Here is an 18,503-nt window from a genome sequence, read left to right as displayed (position 1 = left end):
TCCCCCCTGTCTCCTTATTTATTTCTCATTCTCTCCCAGCGTATTGTGGGGGTACCAATGTTCAGGTCGGGTGCATTGCTCTTTCCCCGCCTCCCCCCTCGGGTCAGAGCTTCAAGTGCGCCCATCCCCCAGTCGGTGCGCACCCACCCCCTCCCTAATGGATGTGTATGCCCACCCCCTCCCCACGCCCGCCCGACACCCACCCGATGAAGGTGATTCCTCGCTGTCCACTTAGGTGTCCATCCGTTCCTACCAATTTGCCGGTGAGCGCGCGCACGTGGTGCTCGTGTGTCCGTTCTTGGGACACCTGGCCTACTGGAACGGGTTCCAGCTCTGGCCAGGAGAACACGAGAGGCGCCCCCTCACCGCTGCTCCTCACAGCCGAATGGCACTCCGTGGTGTCCACGCGCCACATGTTACTAATGCACTCCTGGATGGATGGGCACTCGGGTCGCTTCCACATCTTTGCGATTGTGAATTGTGCCCTAACTGTCACCCTACCCCTTACCCAGCCCGTCTCCTCTGCCCCTGCCTGACGCGCTCCTCCCCCGCCAGGCCCGTCACTGTCCTCGGCCCCTGCCCCTGCCTGACCGGCCCCTTCCCGCCCCGGCCCGTCACCGTCACCGTCCTCTGCCCCTGCCTGACAGGCTCCTCTCCGCCCGGCCCACCACCTGGGCCACTGCCTGACTCGCTCCTCCCCGGCCAGGCCCGTCACTGTCCTGGGCCCCCGCCTGACCGGCTCCTTCCCGCCCGGCCTGTCACCGTCCTCGGCCCCTGCCTGACACGCTCCTCCCCGCCCGTCACCGTCCTCGGCCCCTGCCTGACCGGCTCCTCCGTCGCCTGGGCCTTCCAGGGGCTTGGTGTGGACGCTGCTTCCAGGAAGCCCTCCAGGAACCCGGCAGCAGGGCGGCCGCAGCAGTCTGGCGCAGGCATCGCTAAGTCGCCTGCCGGGGACGGGGACGTGCCCCGCTGTGCCGCGGGGGCCCAGCCTGGTGTCTTCCCTGAGGCCCTGGGGCTGCCGCTCCCCGCAAGGGGAGAGCCTCGGAGGTGGGGACCGCCTCCTGATGGGGACGTCCACGCAGCTCTCCACGTCGGATTCCGGGGCTCTCTGTCCTGCCTGAAGGCCCAGCTGGCCTGCGGGTCCTTAGAGTGGCAGGAACATCCTCAAACTGATATTGCGAGTCCGGGGGTTGTCTGCACTTTTGTGCTGGGCACCCCAGGGAGGCCCAGGGGCTGGCTGGACAACGCGGTCTGCTCGGGTGCTTTGGAGGAGCAACCGATGCCCTTTGGACTTTGGTAGCAGCGTCTCAGGTGTCTCTGAGCCCTGCGCCATGTCGGGGAGGAGGCGGGAGGGGCCGCGACCTGCAGTCGTGTTCCCGGGGTGGCACGGCATGTGGCTTCTTCCACAGGCTGCTTGGCCTGGGCTCCCTGCACCTGGGCCTTTGGGGGACTGGCCCTGTGCTTGCCAACGCTTCCTGCAGGGACCCGGAGCTGGGAGGTGGCATCTCCCAGCCCTGGGCCGGGCAGAGCCCCAGCGGGCCATGCCCACAACCTCTCTCAGCACGGGTCCCCCAGAAGGCTCCTTTGGGACCAGGATTCTCCTGCGGGTGACTTCTTAAAGTCTGGCCCCTGGATGGAGGGGCACCGGGAGCAGAGGAGCCGGAAGCGGAAGGGGGTGCCCATGCGAGGGGACATTTTCAGGCCAAGTACCAGCTTCAGCCTGATCCTCCTGGGAACCCCGGGGTGTACGTCACACCTCCTGGTTGTCCCGCTCTGAGACAAGGAGCCGGGCTTCGCATTCCCACAGCAGCCAGTCGTGGGCTGAGGACACCTGGGGCCTTGGGAACTCCCTGGCTTCTCTTTGGATTACCATTTGGAGCTGCTTGGGAATCGTGCCGCCACACACACCCGAGTGCAGGTGTCTTCTGCACAGACTGCGGGCCTCGCGCTTCTGAATGCCACTGGCTCGCCACCCACCCACGGGTGAACCTGGTCAGGGTGCTTTCTCTAAGGAGCCGACTCTGATCCGGGCGGGCTACCGGTGTCTCTGTTTGCTCGTTTCTTTCTTCCATTTCGGGAAAGTCTGCCTTACTGGGTGTGGAAATCTCCTATGCCTTTCCTCGCCTATTCTGTCAGCTTTAAAATTCTCTTTCAGTTGCCACCCTCACAGATGGATTAGGAAACTCTTTCCGGTGCACTCATTAGTGAAATGACCTCAAGGAAGCTCGAATCCAATATCTAATCGCCGGCTTTTAGCAAGTCCACACCCGAGGGTGGTTGGGGTCCAATCCAGCCCCGGGCCAGGCCCAGGCCCCTTGGACTGGGCCACAGGAGGACACGGAGCAGGGTCCCGGCCCCCACGGGAGCGGTGCCGGCAGTTCTCCAAGGGCTTGGGGGTTTTCCAGAGGTAGGAGATGGAGGGGACTGATTTCTTCAGCGCCCCCCAAACCACCCCGCCCCACCCCAGCCATGGGACACATCCCGAGAGACGCCCCTACACTCGCTCCCCTCCCCCATGCGCTGTGCCCCAGCCCTGGCCCTGGGGAATAGGCGGCAGCCCACCCACAGGGCGGGGGCGCAGCTGACAGGGGTTGTGCGGGAGGGCGGCCCCTGGCTGGGGTCAAAGGGTGAGCGCGCGTGCGCAGTCAGCGGCGGCGCGCTGGGGGTGGGGGCGGGTAGGTGAAGGAGGCGAGGTGAGGAGAGGAGGGGGGCTGGAAGGTCTCCACCTTGGCGGGTCCAGCCGTGGAGGCGCATCGTGTCTGTGTGTGTGTGTTTGTGTGTGTGTGTGTGTGTGTGTGTGTGTGTGTGTGTAGACAGCCCCCACCCCACCCCGCCCCGCCCCGTCCCTCACCTCAGTCCTCCGGAGTCCGCCCGACCGGGCCGGCCAACTGCACAGGCCCGGCGCGGGTCAGCGCTATCGCGGGGAAGCGCGGTGAGGCTGGCCTCTTGAGCGGGGCAGGGGCGCCCTCCGCGGTCTAGGGCCACACCACCCCGAACGCGCCCCATCTCGTCTGATCTCCGAAGCTAAGCAGCGTCGGGCCTGGTTAGAGTACTTGGATGGGAGACCGCCTGGGAATCCCGGGTGTCTAGGCTTTTTTTTTTTTTTTTTTTTTTTTTTTTTTGCCTGTTGCTCTGTCCCCTTGCCGGGAGCGCGGCGGGGCGGCGGTCCGGCGGATCACCCCCACCCTCAGCGCCCGCCGCGGTGCCTGCCGCCCCAGCCCGCACCGTGGGGCCTCTCCTCTGTCCCAAGCCGGGACACCGCCGCCACGGGGCAGCATGCGTGCCATCTGGGACTGTCCGGTCTCAGTCCAAAGGTCTGGTCTGTGGGAAACGACACGCTGGAGGAAACCTGGAGAGTCTGAGAGGGAGGGAGTTCCGGAAGGATTCCAGGATGTCACTTTGAGCGAGTATGTGACCAGAACTCGTCCCGTTGCTTTTGGGGTTCTATGGGCTACACGTAGGAATCTCTGGTGGTGGCACTGGAGGTTGGGGGATCCGGAGTCACACCCAGACCTGCTCGACAGGCCTCCTTTTACTTTTCTTTTCGGATTCATGTTCTTAGAAAGTGTCTCTTATCTCTATGATTGCATTTTCTTTTCTCTCTCCTTTCTAGCAGATGATGGGAGTACAAGTAATTGAGGTGACATGTGTTGCCCGTGCCCCCCTCCCCCCTGTCTCCTTATTTATTTCTCATTCTCTCCCAGCGTATTGTGGGGGTACCAATGTTCAGGTCGGGTGCATTGCTCTTTCCCCGCCTCCCCCCTCGGGTCAGAGCTTCAAGTGCGCCCATCCCCCAGTCGGTGCGCACCCACCCCCTCCCTAATGGATGTGTATGCCCACCCCCTCCCCACGCCCGCCCGACACCCACCCGATGAAGGTGATTCCTCGCTGTCCACTTAGGTGTCCATCCGTTCCTACCAATTTGCCGGTGAGCGCGCGCACGTGGTGCTCGTGTGTCCGTTCTTGGGACACCTGGCCTACTGGAACGGGTTCCAGCTCTGGCCAGGAGAACACGAGAGGCGCCCCCTCACCGCTGCTCCTCACAGCCGAATGGCACTCCGTGGTGTCCACGCGCCACATGTTACTAATGCACTCCTGGATGGATGGGCACTCGGGTCGCTTCCACATCTTTGCGATTGTGAATTGGTGCCCTAACTGTCACCCTACCCCTTACCCAGCCCGTCTCCTCTGCCCCTGCCTGACGCGCTCCTCCCCCGCCAGGCCCGTCACTGTCCTCGGCCCCTGCCCCTGCCTGACCGGCCCCTTCCCGCCCCGGCCCGTCACCGTCACCGTCCTCTGCCCCTGCCTGACAGGCTCCTCTCCGCCCGGCCCACCACCTGGGCCACTGCCTGACTCGCTCCTCCCCGGCCAGGCCCGTCACTGTCCTGGGCCCCCGCCTGACCGGCTCCTTCCCGCCCGGCCTGTCACCGTCCTCGGCCCCTGCCCTGACACGCTCCTCCCCGCCCGTCACCGTCCTCGGCCCCTGCCTGACCGGCTCCTCCGTCGCCTGGGCCTTCCAGGGGCTTGGTGTGGACGCTGCTTCCAGGAAGCCCTCCAGGGAACCCGGCAGCAGGCGGCCGCAGCAGTCTGGCGCAGGCATCGCTAAGTCGCCTGCCGGGGACGGGGACGTGCCCCGCTGTGCCGCGGGGGCCCAGCCTGGTGTCTTCCCTGAGGCCCTGGGGCTGCCGCTCCCCGCAAGGGGAGAGCCTCGGAGGTGGGGACCGCCTCCTGATGGGGACGTCCACGCAGCTCTCCACGTCGGATTCCGGGGCTCTCTGTCCTGCCTGAAGGCCCAGCTGGCCTGCGGGTCCTTAGAGTGGCAGGAACATCCTCAAACTGATATTGCGAGTCCGGGGGTTGTCTGCACTTTTGTGCTGGGCACCCCAGGGAGGCCCAGGGGCTGGCTGGACAACGCGGTCTGCTCGGGTGCTTTGGAGGAGCAACCGATGCCCTTTGGACTTTGGTAGCAGCGTCTCAGGTGTCTCTGAGCCCTGCGCCATGTCGGGGAGGAGGCGGGAGGGGCCGCGACCTGCAGTCGTGTTCCCGGGGTGGCACGGCATGTGGCTTCTTCCACAGGCTGCTTGGCCTGGGCTCCCTGCACCTGGGCCTTTGGGGGACTGGCCCTGTGCTTGCCAACCGCTTCCTGCAGGGACCCGGAGCTGGGAGGTGGCATCTCCCAGCCCTGGGCCGGGCAGAGCCCCAGCGGGCCATGCCCACAACCTCTCTCAGCACGGGTCCCCCAGAAGGCTCCTTTGGGACCAGGATTCTCCTGCGGGTGACTTCTTAAAGTCTGGCCCCTGGATGGAGGGGCACCGGGAGCAGAGGAGCCGGAAGCGGAAGGGGGTGCCCATGCGAGGGGACATTTTCAGGCCAAGTACCAGCTTCAGCCTGATCCTCCTGGGAACCCCGGGGTGTACGTCACACCTCCTGGTTGTCCCGCTCTGAGACAAGGAGCCGGGCTTCGCATTCCCACAGCAGCCAGTCGTGGGCTGAGGACACCTGGGGCCTTGGGAACTCCCTGGCTTCTCTTTGGATTACCATTTGGAGCTGCTTGGGAATCGTGCCGCCACACACACCCGAGTGCAGGTGTCTTCTGCACAGACTGCGGGCCTCGCGCTTCTGAATGCCACTGGCTCGCCACCCACCCACGGGTGAACCTGGTCAGGGTGCTTTCTCTAAGGAGCCGACTCTGATCCGGGCGGGCTACCGGTGTCTCTGTTTGCTCGTTTCTTTCTTCCATTTCGGGAAAGTCTGCCTTACTGGGTGTGGAAATCTCCTATGCCTTTCCTCGCCTATTCTGTCAGCTTTAAAATTCTCTTTCAGTTGCCACCCTCACAGATGGATTAGGAAACTCTTTCCGGTGCACTCATTAGTGAAATGACCTCAAGGAAGCTCGAATCCAATATCTAATCGCCGGCTTTTAGCAAGTCCACACCCGAGGGTGGTTGGGGTCCAATCCAGCCCCGGGCCAGGCCCAGGCCCCTTGGACTGGGCCACAGGAGGACACGGAGCAGGGTCCCGGCCCCCACGGGAGCGGTGCCGGCAGTTCTCCAAGGGCTTGGGGGTTTTCCAGAGGTAGGAGATGGAGGGGACTGATTTCTTCAGCGCCCCCCAAACCACCCCGCCCCACCCCAGCCATGGGACACATCCCGAGAGACGCCCCTACACTCGCTCCCCTCCCCCATGCGCTGTGCCCCAGCCCTGGCCCTGGGGAATAGGCGGCAGCCCACCCACAGGGCGGGGGCGCAGCTGACAGGGGTTGTGCGGGAGGGCGGCCCCTGGCTGGGGTCAAAGGGTGAGCGCGCGTGCGCAGTCAGCGGCGGCGCGCTGGGGGTGGGGGCGGGTAGGTGAAGGAGGCGAGGTGAGGAGAGGAGGGGGGCTGGAAGGTCTCCACCTTGGCGGGTCCAGCCGTGGAGGCGCATCGTGTCTGTGTGTGTGTGTTTGTGTGTGTGTGTGTGTGTGTGTGTGTGTGTGTGTGTGTGTGTAGACAGCCCCCACCCCACCCCGCCCCGCCCCGTCCCTCACCTCAGTCCTCCGGAGTCCGCCCGACCGGGCCGGCGAACTCCACAGGCCCGGCGCGGGTCAGCGCTATCGCGGGGAAGCGCGGTGAGGCTGGCCTCTTGAGCGGGGCAGGGGCGCCCTCCGCGGTCTAGGGCCACACCACCCCGAACGCGCCCCATCTCGTCTGATCTCCGAAGCTAAGCAGCGTCGGGCCTGGTTAGTACTTGGATGGGAGACCGCCTGGGAATCCCGGGTGTCCTAGGCTTTTTTTTTTTTTTTTTTTTTTTTTTTTTTTGCCTGTTGCTCTGTCCCCTTGCCGGGAGCGCGGCGGGGCGGCGGTCCGGCGGATCACCCCCACCCTCAGCGCCCGCCGCGGTGCCTGCCGCCCCAGCCCGCACCGTGGGGCCTCCTCTTGTCCCAAGCCGGGACACCGCCGCCACGGGGCAGCATGCGTGCCATCTGGACTGTCCGGTCTCAGTCCAAAGGTCTGGTCTGTGGGAAACGACACGCTGGAGGAAACCTGGAGAGTCTGAGAGGGGAGGGAGTTCCGGAAGGATTCCAGGATGTCACTTTGAGCGAGTATGTGACCAGAACTCGTCCCGTTGCTTTTGGGGTTCTATGGGCTACACGTAGGAATCTCTGGTGGTGGCACTGGAGGTTGGGGGATCCGGAGTCACACCCAGACCTGCTCGACAGGCCTCCTTTTACTTTTCTTTTCGGATTCATGTTCTTAGAAAGTGTCTCTTATCTCTATGATTGCATTTTCTTTTCTCTCTCCTTTCTAGCAGATGATGGGAGTACAAGTATTGAGGTGACATGTGTTGCCCGTGCCCCCCTCCCCCCTGTCTCCTTATTTATTTCTCATTCTCTCCCAGCGTATTGTGGGGGTACCAATGTTCAGGTCGGGTGCATTGCTCTTTCCCCGCCTCCCCCCTCGGGTCAGAGCTTCAAGTGCGCCCATCCCCCAGTCGGTGCGCACCCACCCCCTCCCTAATGGATGTGTATGCCCACCCCCTCCCCACGCCCGCCCGACACCCACCCGATGAAGGTGATTCCTCGCTGTCCACTTAGGTGTCCATCCGTTCCTACCAATTTGCCGGTGAGCGCGCGCACGTGGTGCTCGTGTGTCCGTTCTTGGGACACCTGGCCTACTGGAACGGGTTCCAGCTCTGGCCAGGAGAACACGAGAGGCGCCCCCTCACCGCTGCTCCTCACAGCCGAATGGCACTCCGTGGTGTCCACGCGCCACATGTTACTAATGCACTCCTGGATGGATGGGCACTCGGGTCGCTTCCACATCTTTGCGATTGTGAATTGTGCCCTAACTGTCACCCTACCCCTTACCCAGCCCGTCTCCTCTGCCCCTGCCTGACGCGCTCCTCCCCCGCCAGGCCCGTCACTGTCCTCGGCCCCTGCCCCTGCCTGACCGGCCCCTTCCCGCCCCGGCCCGTCACCGTCACCGTCCTCTGCCCCTGCCTGACAGGCTCCTCTCCGCCCGGCCCACCACCTGGGCCACTGCCTGACTCGCTCCTCCCCGGCCAGGCCCGTCACTGTCCTGGGCCCCCGCCTGACCGGCTCCTTCCCGCCCGGCCTGTCACCGTCCTCGGCCCCTGCCTGACACGCTCCTCCCCGCCCGTCACCGTCCTCGGCCCCTGCCTGACCGGCTCCTCCGTCGCCTGGGCCTTCCAGGGGCTTGGTGTGGACGCTGCTTCCAGGAAGCCCTCCAGGAACCCGGCAGCAGGGCGGCCGCAGCAGTCTGGCGCAGGCATCGCTAAGTCGCCTGCCGGGGACGTGCCCCGCTGTGCCGCGGGGGCCCAGCCTGGTGTCTTCCCTGAGGCCCTGGGGCTGCCGCTCCCCGCAAGGGGAGAGCCTCGGAGGTGGGGACCGCCTCCTGATGGGGACGTCCACGCAGCTCTCCACGTCGGATTCCGGGGCTCTCTGTCCTGCCTGAAGGCCCAGCTGGCCTGCGGGTCCTTAGAGTGGCAGGAACATCCTCAAACTGATATTGCGAGTCCGGGGGTTGTCTGCACTTTTGTGCTGGGCACCCCAGGGAGGCCCAGGGGCTGGCTGGACAACGCGGTCTGCTCGGGTGCTTTGGAGGAGCAACCGATGCCCTTTGGACTTTGGTAGCAGCGTCTCAGGTGTCTCTGAGCCCTGCGCCATGTCGGGGAGGAGGCGGGAGGGGCCGCGACCTGCAGTCGTGTTCCCGGGGTGGCACGGCATGTGGCTTCTTCCACAGGCTGCTTGGCCTGGGCTCCCTGCACCTGGGCCTTTGGGGGACTGGCCCTGTGCTTGCCAACGCTTCCTGCAGGGACCCGGAGCTGGGAGGTGGCATCTCCCAGCCCTGGGCCGGGCAGAGCCCCAGCGGGCCATGCCCACAACCTCTCTCAGCACGGGTCCCCCAGAAGGCTCCTTTGGGACCAGGATTCTCCTGCGGGTGACTTCTTAAAGTCTGGCCCCTGGATGGAGGGGCACCGGGAGCAGAGGAGCCGGAAGCGGAAGGGGGTGCCCATGCGAGGGGACATTTTCAGGCCAAGTACCAGCTTCAGCCTGATCCTCCTGGGAACCCCGGGGTGTACGTCACACCTCCTGGTTGTCCCGCTCTGAGACAAGGAGCCGGGCTTCGCATTCCCACAGCAGCCAGTCGTGGGCTGAGGACACCTGGGGCCTTGGGAACTCCCTGGCTTCTCTTTGGATTACCATTTGGAGCTGCTTGGGAATCGTGCCGCCACACACACCCGAGTGCAGGTGTCTTCTGCACAGACTGCGGGCCTCGCGCTTCTGAATGCCACTGGCTCGCCACCCACCCACGGGTGAACCTGGTCAGGGTGCTTTCTCTAAGGAGCCGACTCTGATCCGGGCGGGCTACCGGTGTCTCTGTTTGCTCGTTTCTTTCTTCCATTTCGGGAAAGTCTGCCTTACTGGGTGTGGAAATCTCCTATGCCTTTCCTCGCCTATTCTGTCAGCTTTAAAATTCTCTTTCAGTTGCCACCCTCACAGATGGATTAGGAAACTCTTTCCGGTGCACTCATTAGTGAAATGACCTCAAGGAAGCTCGAATCCAATATCTAATCGCCGGCTTTTAGCAAGTCCACACCCGAGGGTGGTTGGGGTCCAATCCAGCCCCGGGCCAGGCCCAGGCCCCTTGGACTGGGCCACAGGAGGACACGGAGCAGGGTCCCGGCCCCCACGGGAGCGGTGCCGGCAGTTCTCCAAGGGCTTGGGGGTTTTCCAGAGGTAGGAGATGGAGGGGACTGATTTCTTCAGCGCCCCCCAAACCACCCCGCCCCACCCCAGCCATGGGACACATCCCGAGAGACGCCCCTACACTCGCTCCCCTCCCCCATGCGCTGTGCCCCAGCCCTGGCCCTGGGGAATAGGCTGCAGCCCACCCACAGGGCGGGGGCGCAGCTGACAGGGGTTGTGCGGGAGGGCGGCCCCTGGCTGGGGTCAAAGGGTGAGCGCGCGTGCGCAGTCAGCGGCGGCGCGCTGGGGGTGGGGGCGGGTAGGTGAAGGAGGCGAGGTGAGGAGAGGAGGGGGGCTGGAAGGTCTCCACCTTGGCGGGTCCAGCCGTGGAGGCGCATCGTGTCTGTGTGTGTGTGTTTGTGTGTGTGTGTGTGTGTGTGTGTGTGTGTGTGTAGACAGCCCCCACCCCACCCCGCCCCGCCCCGTCCCTCACCTCAGTCCTCCGGAGTCTGCCCGACCGGGCCGGCCAACTGCACAGGCCCGGCGCGGGTCAGCGCTATCGCGGGGAAGCGCGGTGAGGCTGGCCTCTTGAGCGGGGCAGGGGCGCCCTCCGCGGTCTAGGGCCACACCACCCCGAACGCGCCCCATCTCGTCTGATCTCCGAAGCTAAGCAGCGTCGGGCCTGGTTAGTACTTGGATGGGAGACCGCCTGGGAATCCCGGGTGTCCTAGGCTTTTTTTTTTTTTTTTTTTTTTTTTTTTTGCCTGTTGCTCTGTCCCCTTGCCGGGAGCGCGGCGGGGCGGCGGTCCGGCGGATCACCCCCACCCTCAGCGCCCGCCGCGGTGCCTGCCGCCCCAGCCCGCACCGTGGGGCCTCCTCTTGTCCCAAGCCGGGACACCGCCGCCACGGGGCAGCATGCGTGCCATCTGGACTGTCCGGTCTCAGTCCAAAGGTCTGGTCTGTGGGAAACGACACGCTGGAGGAAACCTGGAGAGTCTGAGAGGGGAGGGAGTTCCGGAAGGATTCCAGGATGTCACTTTGAGCGAGTATGTGACCAGAACTCGTCCCGTTGCTTTTGGGGTTCTATGGGCTACACGTAGGAATCTCTGGTGGTGGCACTGGAGGTTGGGGGATCCGGAGTCACACCCAGACCTGCTCGACAGGCCTCCTTTTACTTTTCTTTTCGGATTCATGTTCTTAGAAAGTGTCTCTTATCTCTATGATTGCATTTTCTTTTCTCTCTCCTTTCTAGCAGATGATGGGAGTACAAGTATTGAGGTGACATGTGTTGCCCGTGCCCCCCTCCCCCCTGTCTCCTTATTTATTTCTCATTCTCTCCCAGCGTATTGTGGGGGTACCAATGTTCAGGTCGGGTGCATTGCTCTTTCCCCGCCTCCCCCCTCGGGTCAGAGCTTCAAGTGCGCCCATCCCCCAGTGGGTGCGCACCCACCCCCTCCCTAATGGATGTGTATGCCCACCCCCTCCCCACGCCCGCCCGACACCCACCCGATGAAGGTGATTCCTCGCTGTCCACTTAGGTGTCCATCCGTTCCTACCAATTTGCCGGTGAGCGCGCGCACGTGGTGCTCGTGTGTCCGTTCTTGGGACACCTGGCCTACTGGAACGGGTTCCAGCTCTGGCCAGGAGAACACGAGAGGCGCCCCCTCACCGCTGCTCCTCACAGCCGAATGGCACTCCGTGGTGTCCACGCGCCACATGTTACTAATGCACTCCTGGATGGATGGGCACTCGGGTCGCTTCCACATCTTTGCGATTGTGAATTGTGCCCTAACTGTCACCCTACCCCTTACCCAGCCCGTCTCCTCTGCCCCTGCCTGACGCGCTCCTCCCCCGCCAGGCCCGTCACTGTCCTCGGCCCCTGCCCCTGCCTGACCGGCCCCTTCCCGCCCCGGCCCGTCACCGTCACCGTCCTCTGCCCCTGCCTGACAGGCTCCTCTCCGCCCGGCCCACCACCTGGGCCACTGCCTGACTCGCTCCTCCCCGGCCAGGCCCGTCACTGTCCTGGGCCCCCGCCTGACCGGCTCCTTCCCGCCCGGCCTGTCACCGTCCTCGGCCCCTGCCTGACACGCTCCTCCCCGCCCGTCACCGTCCTCGGCCCCTGCCTGACCGGCTCCTCCGTCGCCTGGGCCTTCCAGGGGCTTGGTGTGGACGCTGCTTCCAGGAAGCCCTCCAGGAACCCGGCAGCAGGGCGGCCGCAGCAGTCTGGCGCAGGCATCGCTAAGTCGCCTGCCGGGGACGGGGACGTGCCCCGCTGTGCCGCGGGGGCCCAGCCTGGTGTCTTCCCTGAGGCCCTGGGGCTGCCGCTCCCCGCAAGGGGAGAGCCTCGGAGGTGGGGACCGCCTCCTGATGGGGACGTCCACGCAGCTCTCCACGTCGGATTCCGGGGCTCTCTGTCCTGCCTGAAGGCCCAGCTGGCCTGCGGGTCCTTAGAGTGGCAGGAACATCCTCAAACTGATATTGCGAGTCCGGGGGTTGTCTGCACTTTTGTGCTGGGCACCCCAGGGAGGCCCAGGGGCTGGCTGGACAACGCGGTCTGCTCGGGTGCTTTGGAGGAGCAACCGATGCCCTTTGGACTTTGGTAGCAGCGTCTCAGGTGTCTCTGAGCCCTGCGCCATGTCGGGGAGGAGGCGGGAGGGGCCGCGACCTGCAGTCGTGTTCCCGGGGTGGCACGGCATGTGGCTTCTTCCACAGGCTGCTTGGCCTGGGCTCCCTGCACCTGGGCCTTTGGGGGACTGGCCCTGTGCTTGCCAACGCTTCCTGCAGGGACCCGGAGCTGGGAGGTGGCATCTCCCAGCCCTGGGCCGGGCAGAGCCCCAGCGGGCCATGCCCACAACCTCTCTCAGCACGGGTCCCCCAGAAGGCTCCTTTGGGACCAGGATTCTCCTGCGGGTGACTTCTTAAAGTCTGGCCCCTGGATGGAGGGGCACCGGGAGCAGAGGAGCCGGAAGCGGAAGGGGGTGCCCATGCGAGGGGACATTTTCAGGCCAAGTACCAGCTTCAGCCTGATCCTCCTGGGAACCCCGGGGTGTACGTCACACCTCCTGGTTGTCCCGCTCTGAGACAAGGAGCCGGGCTTCGCATTCCCACAGCAGCCAGTCGTGGGCTGAGGACACCTGGGGCCTTGGGAACTCCCTGGCTTCTCTTTGGATTACCATTTGGAGCTGCTTGGGAATCGTGCCGCCACACACACCCGAGTGCAGGTGTCTTCTGCACAGACTGCGGGCCTCGCGCTTCTGAATGCCACTGGCTCGCCACCCACCCACGGGTGAACCTGGTCAGGGTGCTTTCTCTAAGGAGCCGACTCTGATCCGGGCGGGCTACCGGTGTCTCTGTTTGCTCGTTTCTTTCTTCCATTTCGGGAAAGTCTGCCTTACTGGGTGTGGAAATCTCCTATGCCTTTCCTCGCCTATTCTGTCAGCTTTAAAATTCTCTTTCAGTTGCCACCCTCACAGATGGATTAGGAAACTCTTTCCGGTGCACTCATTAGTGAAATGACCTCAAGGAAGCTCGAATCCAATATCTAATCGCCGGCTTTTAGCAAGTCCACACCCGAGGGTGGTTGGGGTCCAATCCAGCCCCGGGCCAGGCCCAGGCCCCTTGGACTGGGCCACAGGAGGACACGGAGCAGGGTCCCGGCCCCCACGGGAGCGGTGCCGGCAGTTCTCCAAGGGCTTGGGGGTTTTCCAGAGGTAGGAGATGGAGGGGACTGATTTCTTCAGCGCCCCCCAAACCACCCCGCCCCACCCCAGCCATGGGACACATCCCGAGAGACGCCCCTACACTCGCTCCCCTCCCCCATGCGCTGTGCCCCAGCCCTGGCCCTGGGGAATAGGCGGCAGCCCACCCACAGGGCGGGGGCGCAGCTGACAGGGGTTGTGCGGGAGGGCGGCCCCTGGCTGGGGTCAAAGGGTGAGCGCGCGTGCGCAGTCAGCGGCGGCGCGCTGGGGGTGGGGGCGGGTAGGTGAAGGAGGCGAGGTGAGGAGAGGAGGGGGGCTGGAAGGTCTCCACCTTGGCGGGTCCAGCCGTGGAGGCGCATCGTGTCTGTGTGTGTGTGTTTGTGTGTGTGTGTGTGTGTGTGTGTGTGTGTGTGTGTGTGTGTAGACAGCCCCCACCCCACCCCGCCCCGCCCCGTCCCTCACCTCAGTCCTCCGGAGTCCGCCCGACCGGGCCGGCCAACTGCACAGGCCCGGCGCGGGTCAGCGCTATCGCGGGGAAGCGCGGTGAGGCTGGCCTCTTGAGCGGGGCAGGGGCGCCCTCCGCGGTCTAGGGCCACACCACCCCGAACGCGCCCCATCTCGTCTGATCTCCGAAGCTAAGCAGCGTCGGGCCTGGTTAGTACTTGGATGGGAGACCGCCTGGGAATCCCGGGTGTCCTAGGCTTTTTTTTTTTTTTTTTTTTTTTTTTTTGCCTGTTGCTCTGTCCCCTTGCCGGGAGCGCGGCGGGGCGGCGGTCCGGCGGATCACCCCCACCCTCAGCGCCCGCCGCGGTGCCTGCCGCCCCAGCCCGCACCGTGGGGCCTCCTCTTGTCCCAAGCCGGGACACCGCCGCCACGGGGCAGCATGCGTGCCATCTGGACTGTCCGGTCTCAGTCCAAAGGTCTGGTCTGTGGGAAACGACACGCTGGAGGAAACCTGGAGAGTCTGAGAGGGGAGGGAGTTCCGGAAGGATTCCAGGATGTCACTTTGAGCGAGTATGTGACCAGAACTCGTCCCGTTGCTTTTGGGGTTCTATGGGCTACACGTAGGAATCTCTGGTGGTGGCACTGGAGGTTGGGGGATCCGGAGTCACACCCAGACCTGCTCGACAGGCCTCCTTTTACTTTTCTTTTCGGATTCATGTTCTTAGAAAGTGTCTCTTATCTCTATGATTGCATTTTCTTTTCTCTCTCCTTTCTAGCAGATGATGGGAGTACAAGTATTGAGGTGACATGTGTTGCCCGTGCCCCCCTCCCCCCTGTCTCCTTATTTATTTCTCATTCTCTCCCAGCGTATTGTGGGGGTACCAATGTTCAGGTCGGGTGCATTGCTCTTTCCCCGCCTCCCCCCTCGGGTCAGAGCTTCAAGTGCGCCCATCCCCCAGTCGGTGCGCACCCACCCCCTCCCTAATGGATGTGTATGCCCACCCCCTCCCCACGCCCGCCCGACACCCACCCGATGAAGGTGATTCCTCGCTGTCCACTTAGGTGTCCATCCGTTCCTACCAATTTGCCGGTGAGCGCGCGCACGTGGTGCTCGTGTGTCCGTTCTTGGGACACCTGGCCTACTGGAACGGGTTCCAGCTCTGGCCAGGAGAACACGAGAGGCGCCCCCTCACCGCTGCTCCTCACAGCCGAATGGCACTCCGTGGTGTCCACGCGCCACATGTTACTAATGCACTCCTGGATGGATGGGCACTCGGGTCGCTTCCACATCTTTGCGATTGTGAATTGTGCCCTAACTGTCACCCTACCCCTTACCCAGCCCGTCTCCTCTGCCCCTGCCTGACGCGCTCCTCCCCCGCCAGGCCCGTCACTGTCCTCGGCCCCTGCCCCTGCCTGACCGGCCCCTTCCCGCCCCGGCCCGTCACCGTCACCGTCCTCTGCCCCTGCCTGACAGGCTCCTCTCCGCCCGGCCCACCACCTGGGCCACTGCCTGACTCGCTCCTCCCCGGCCAGGCCCGTCACTGTCCTGGGCCCCCGCCTGACCGGCTCCTTCCCGCCCGGCCTGTCACCGTCCTCGGCCCCTGCCTGACACGCTCCTCCCCGCCCGTCACCGTCCTCGGCCCCTGCCTGACCGGCTCCTCCGTCGCCTGGGCCTTCCAGGGGCTTGGTGTGGACGCTGCTTCCAGGAAGCCCTCCAGGAACCCGGCAGCAGGGCGGCCGCAGCAGTCTGGCGCAGGCATCGCTAAGTCGCCTGCCGGGGACGGGGACGTGCCCCGCTGTGCCGCGGGGGCCCAGCCTGGTGTCTTCCCTGAGGCCCTGGGGCTGCCGCTCCCCGCAAGGGGAGAGCCTCGGAGGTGGGGACCGCCTCCTGATGGGGACGTCCACGCAGCTCTCCACGTCGGATTCCGGGGCTCTCTGTCCTGCCTGAAGGCCCAGCTGGCCTGCGGGTCCTTAGAGTGGCAGGAACATCCTCAAACTGATATTGCGAGTCCGGGGGTTGTCTGCACTTTTGTGCTGGGCACCCCAGGGAGGCCCAGGGGCTGGCTGGACAACGCGGTCTGCTCGGGTGCTTTGGAGGAGCAACCGATGCCCTTTGGACTTTGGTAGCAGCGTCTCAGGTGTCTCTGAGCCCTGCGCCATGTCGGGGAGGAGGCGGGAGGGGCCGCGACCTGCAGTCGTGTTCCCGGGGTGGCACGGCATGTGGCTTCTTCCACAGGCTGCTTGGCCTGGGCTCCCTGCACCTGGGCCTTTGGGGGACTGGCCCTGTGCTTGCCAACGCTTCCTGCAGGGACCCGGAGCTGGGAGGTGGCATCTCCCAGCCCTGGGCCGGGCAGAGCCCCAGCGGGCCATGCCCACAACCTCTCTCAGCACGGGTCCCCCAGAAGGCTCCTTTGGGACCAGGATTCTCCTGCGGGTGACTTCTTAAAGTCTGGCCCCTGGATGGAGGGGCACCGGGAGCAGAGGAGCCGGAAGCGGAAGGGGGTGCCCATGCGAGGGGACATTTTCAGGCCAAGTACCAGCTTCAGCCTGATCCTCCTGGGAACCCCGGGGTGTACGTCACACCTCCTGGTTGTCCCGCTCTGAGACAAGGAGCCGGGCTTCGCATTCCCACAGCAGCCAGTCGTGGGCTGAGGACACCTGGGGCCTTGGGAACTCCCTGGCTTCTCTTTGGATTACCATTTGGAGCTGCTTGGGAATCGTGCCGCCACACACACCCGAGTGCAGGTGTCTTCTGCACAGACTGCGGGCCTCGCGCTTCTGAATGCCACTGGCTCGCCACCCACCCACGGGTGAACCTGGTCAGGGTGCTTTCTCTAAGGAGCCGACTCTGATCCGGGCGGGCTACCGGTGTCTCTGTTTGCTCGTTTCTTTCTTCCATTTCGGGAAAGTCTGCCTTACTGGGTGTGGAAATCTCCTATGCCTTTCCTCGCCTATTCTGTCAGCTTTAAAATTCTCTTTCAGTTGCCACCCTCACAGATGGATTAGGAAACTCTTTCCGGTGCACTCATTAGTGAAATGACCTCAAGGAAGCTCGAATCCAATATCTAATCGCCGGCTTTTAGCAAGTCCACACCCGAGGGTGGTTGGGGTCCAATCCAGCCCCGGGCCAGGCCCAGGCCCCTTGGACTGGGCCACAGGAGGACACGGAGCAGGGTCCCGGCCCCCACGGGAGCGGTGCCGGCAGTTCTCCAAGGGCTTGGGGGTTTTCCAGAGGTAGGAGATGGAGGGGACTGATTTCTTCAGCGCCCCCCAAACCACCCCGCCCCACCCCAGCCATGGGACACATCCCGAGAGACGCCCCTACACTCGCTCCCCTCCCCCATGCGCTGTGCCCCAGCCCTGGCCCTGGGGAATAGGCGGCAGCCCACCCACAGGGCGGGGGCGCAGCTGACAGGGGTTGTGCGGGAGGGCGGCCCCTGGCTGGGGTCAAAGGGTGAGCGCGCGTGCGCAGTCAGCGGCGGCGCGCTGGGGGTGGGGGCGGGTAGGTGAAGGAGGCGAGGTGAGGAGAGGAGGGGGGCTGGAAGGTCTCCACCTTGGCGGGTCCAGCCGTGGAGGCGCATCGTGTCTGTGTGTGTGTGTTTGTGTGTGTGTGTGTGTGTGTGTGTGTGTGTGTGTGTGTGTGTGTGTAGACAGCCCCCACCCCACCCCGCCCCGCCCCGTCCCTCACCTCAGTCCTCCGGAGTCCGCCCGACCGGGCCGGCCAACTGCACAGGCCCGGCGCGGGTCAGCGCTATCGCGGGGAAGCGCGGTGAGGCTGGCCTCTTGAGCGGGGCAGGGGCGCCCTCCGCGGTCTAGGGCCACACCACCCCGAACGCGCCCCATCTCGTCTGATCTCCGAAGCTAAGCAGCGTCGGGCCTGGTTAGTACTTGGATGGGAGACCGCCTGGGAATCCCGGGTGTCCTAGGCTTTTTTTTTTTTTTTTTTTTTTTTTTTTTGCCTGTTGCTCTGTCCCCTTGCCGGGAGCGCGGCGGGGCGGCGGTCCGGCGGATCACCCCCACCCTCAGCGCCCGCCGCGGTGCCTGCCGCCCCAGCCCGCACCGTGGGGCCTCCTCTTGTCCCAAGCCGGGACACCGCCGCCACGGGGCAGCATGCGTGCCATCTGGACTGTCCGGTCTCAGTCCAAAGGTCTGGTCTGTGGGAAACGACACGCTGGAGGAAACCTGGAGAGTCTGAGAGGGGAGGGAGTTCCGGAAGGATTCCAGGATGTCACTTTGAGCGAGTATGTGACCAGAACTCGTCCCGTTGCTTTTGGGGTTCTATGGGCTACACGTAGGAATCTCTGGTGGTGGCACTGGAGGTTGGGGGATCCGGAGTCACACCCAGACCTGCTCGACAGGCCTCCTTTTACTTTTCTTTTCGGATTCATGTTCTTAGAAAGTGTCTCTTATCTCTATGATTGCATTTTCTTTTCTCTCTCCTTTCTAGCAGATGATGGGAGTACAAGTATTGAGGTGACATGTGTTGCCCGTGCCCCCCTCCCCCCTGTCTCCTTATTTATTTCTCATTCTCCCCCAGCGTATTGTGGGGGTACCAATGTTCAGGTCGGGTGCATTGCTCTTTCCCCGCCTCCCCCCTCGGGTCAGAGCTTCAAGTGCGCCCATCCCCCAGTCGGTGCGCACCCACCCCCTCCCTAATGGATGTGTATGCCCACC

General features: G+C 64.2%; 5 pseudogenes; all 5 read left to right on the top strand.

Moving 5' to 3' along the window:
- Nucleotides 1–2,973: 2,973 nt before the first annotated feature.
- Nucleotides 2,974–3,093, top strand: LOC142867408 (uncharacterized; annotated as a pseudogene).
- A 3,554-nt stretch (nt 3,094–6,647) lies between these two features.
- On the top strand, nt 6,648–6,766 carry LOC142867342 (uncharacterized; annotated as a pseudogene).
- Nucleotides 6,767–10,302: 3,536 nt separating this feature from the next.
- LOC142867341 (uncharacterized) lies at nt 10,303–10,421 on the top strand (annotated as a pseudogene).
- Nucleotides 10,422–13,969: 3,548 nt separating this feature from the next.
- LOC142867340 (uncharacterized) lies at nt 13,970–14,088 on the top strand (annotated as a pseudogene).
- A 3,551-nt stretch (nt 14,089–17,639) lies between these two features.
- LOC142867339 (uncharacterized) lies at nt 17,640–17,758 on the top strand (annotated as a pseudogene).
- The last annotated feature ends 745 nt before the right edge of the window (nt 17,759–18,503 follow it).

Source organism: Microcebus murinus, unplaced genomic scaffold, assembly GCF_040939455.1.
Source record: "Microcebus murinus isolate Inina unplaced genomic scaffold, M.murinus_Inina_mat1.0 scaf015_hap2_Mmur4.0, whole genome shotgun sequence".
Lineage (NCBI taxonomy): Eukaryota > Metazoa > Chordata > Mammalia > Primates > Cheirogaleidae > Microcebus > Microcebus murinus.
Note: the sequence above shows the minus strand (reverse complement) of the source record. Positions and strands in the feature narration are given on the sequence as shown.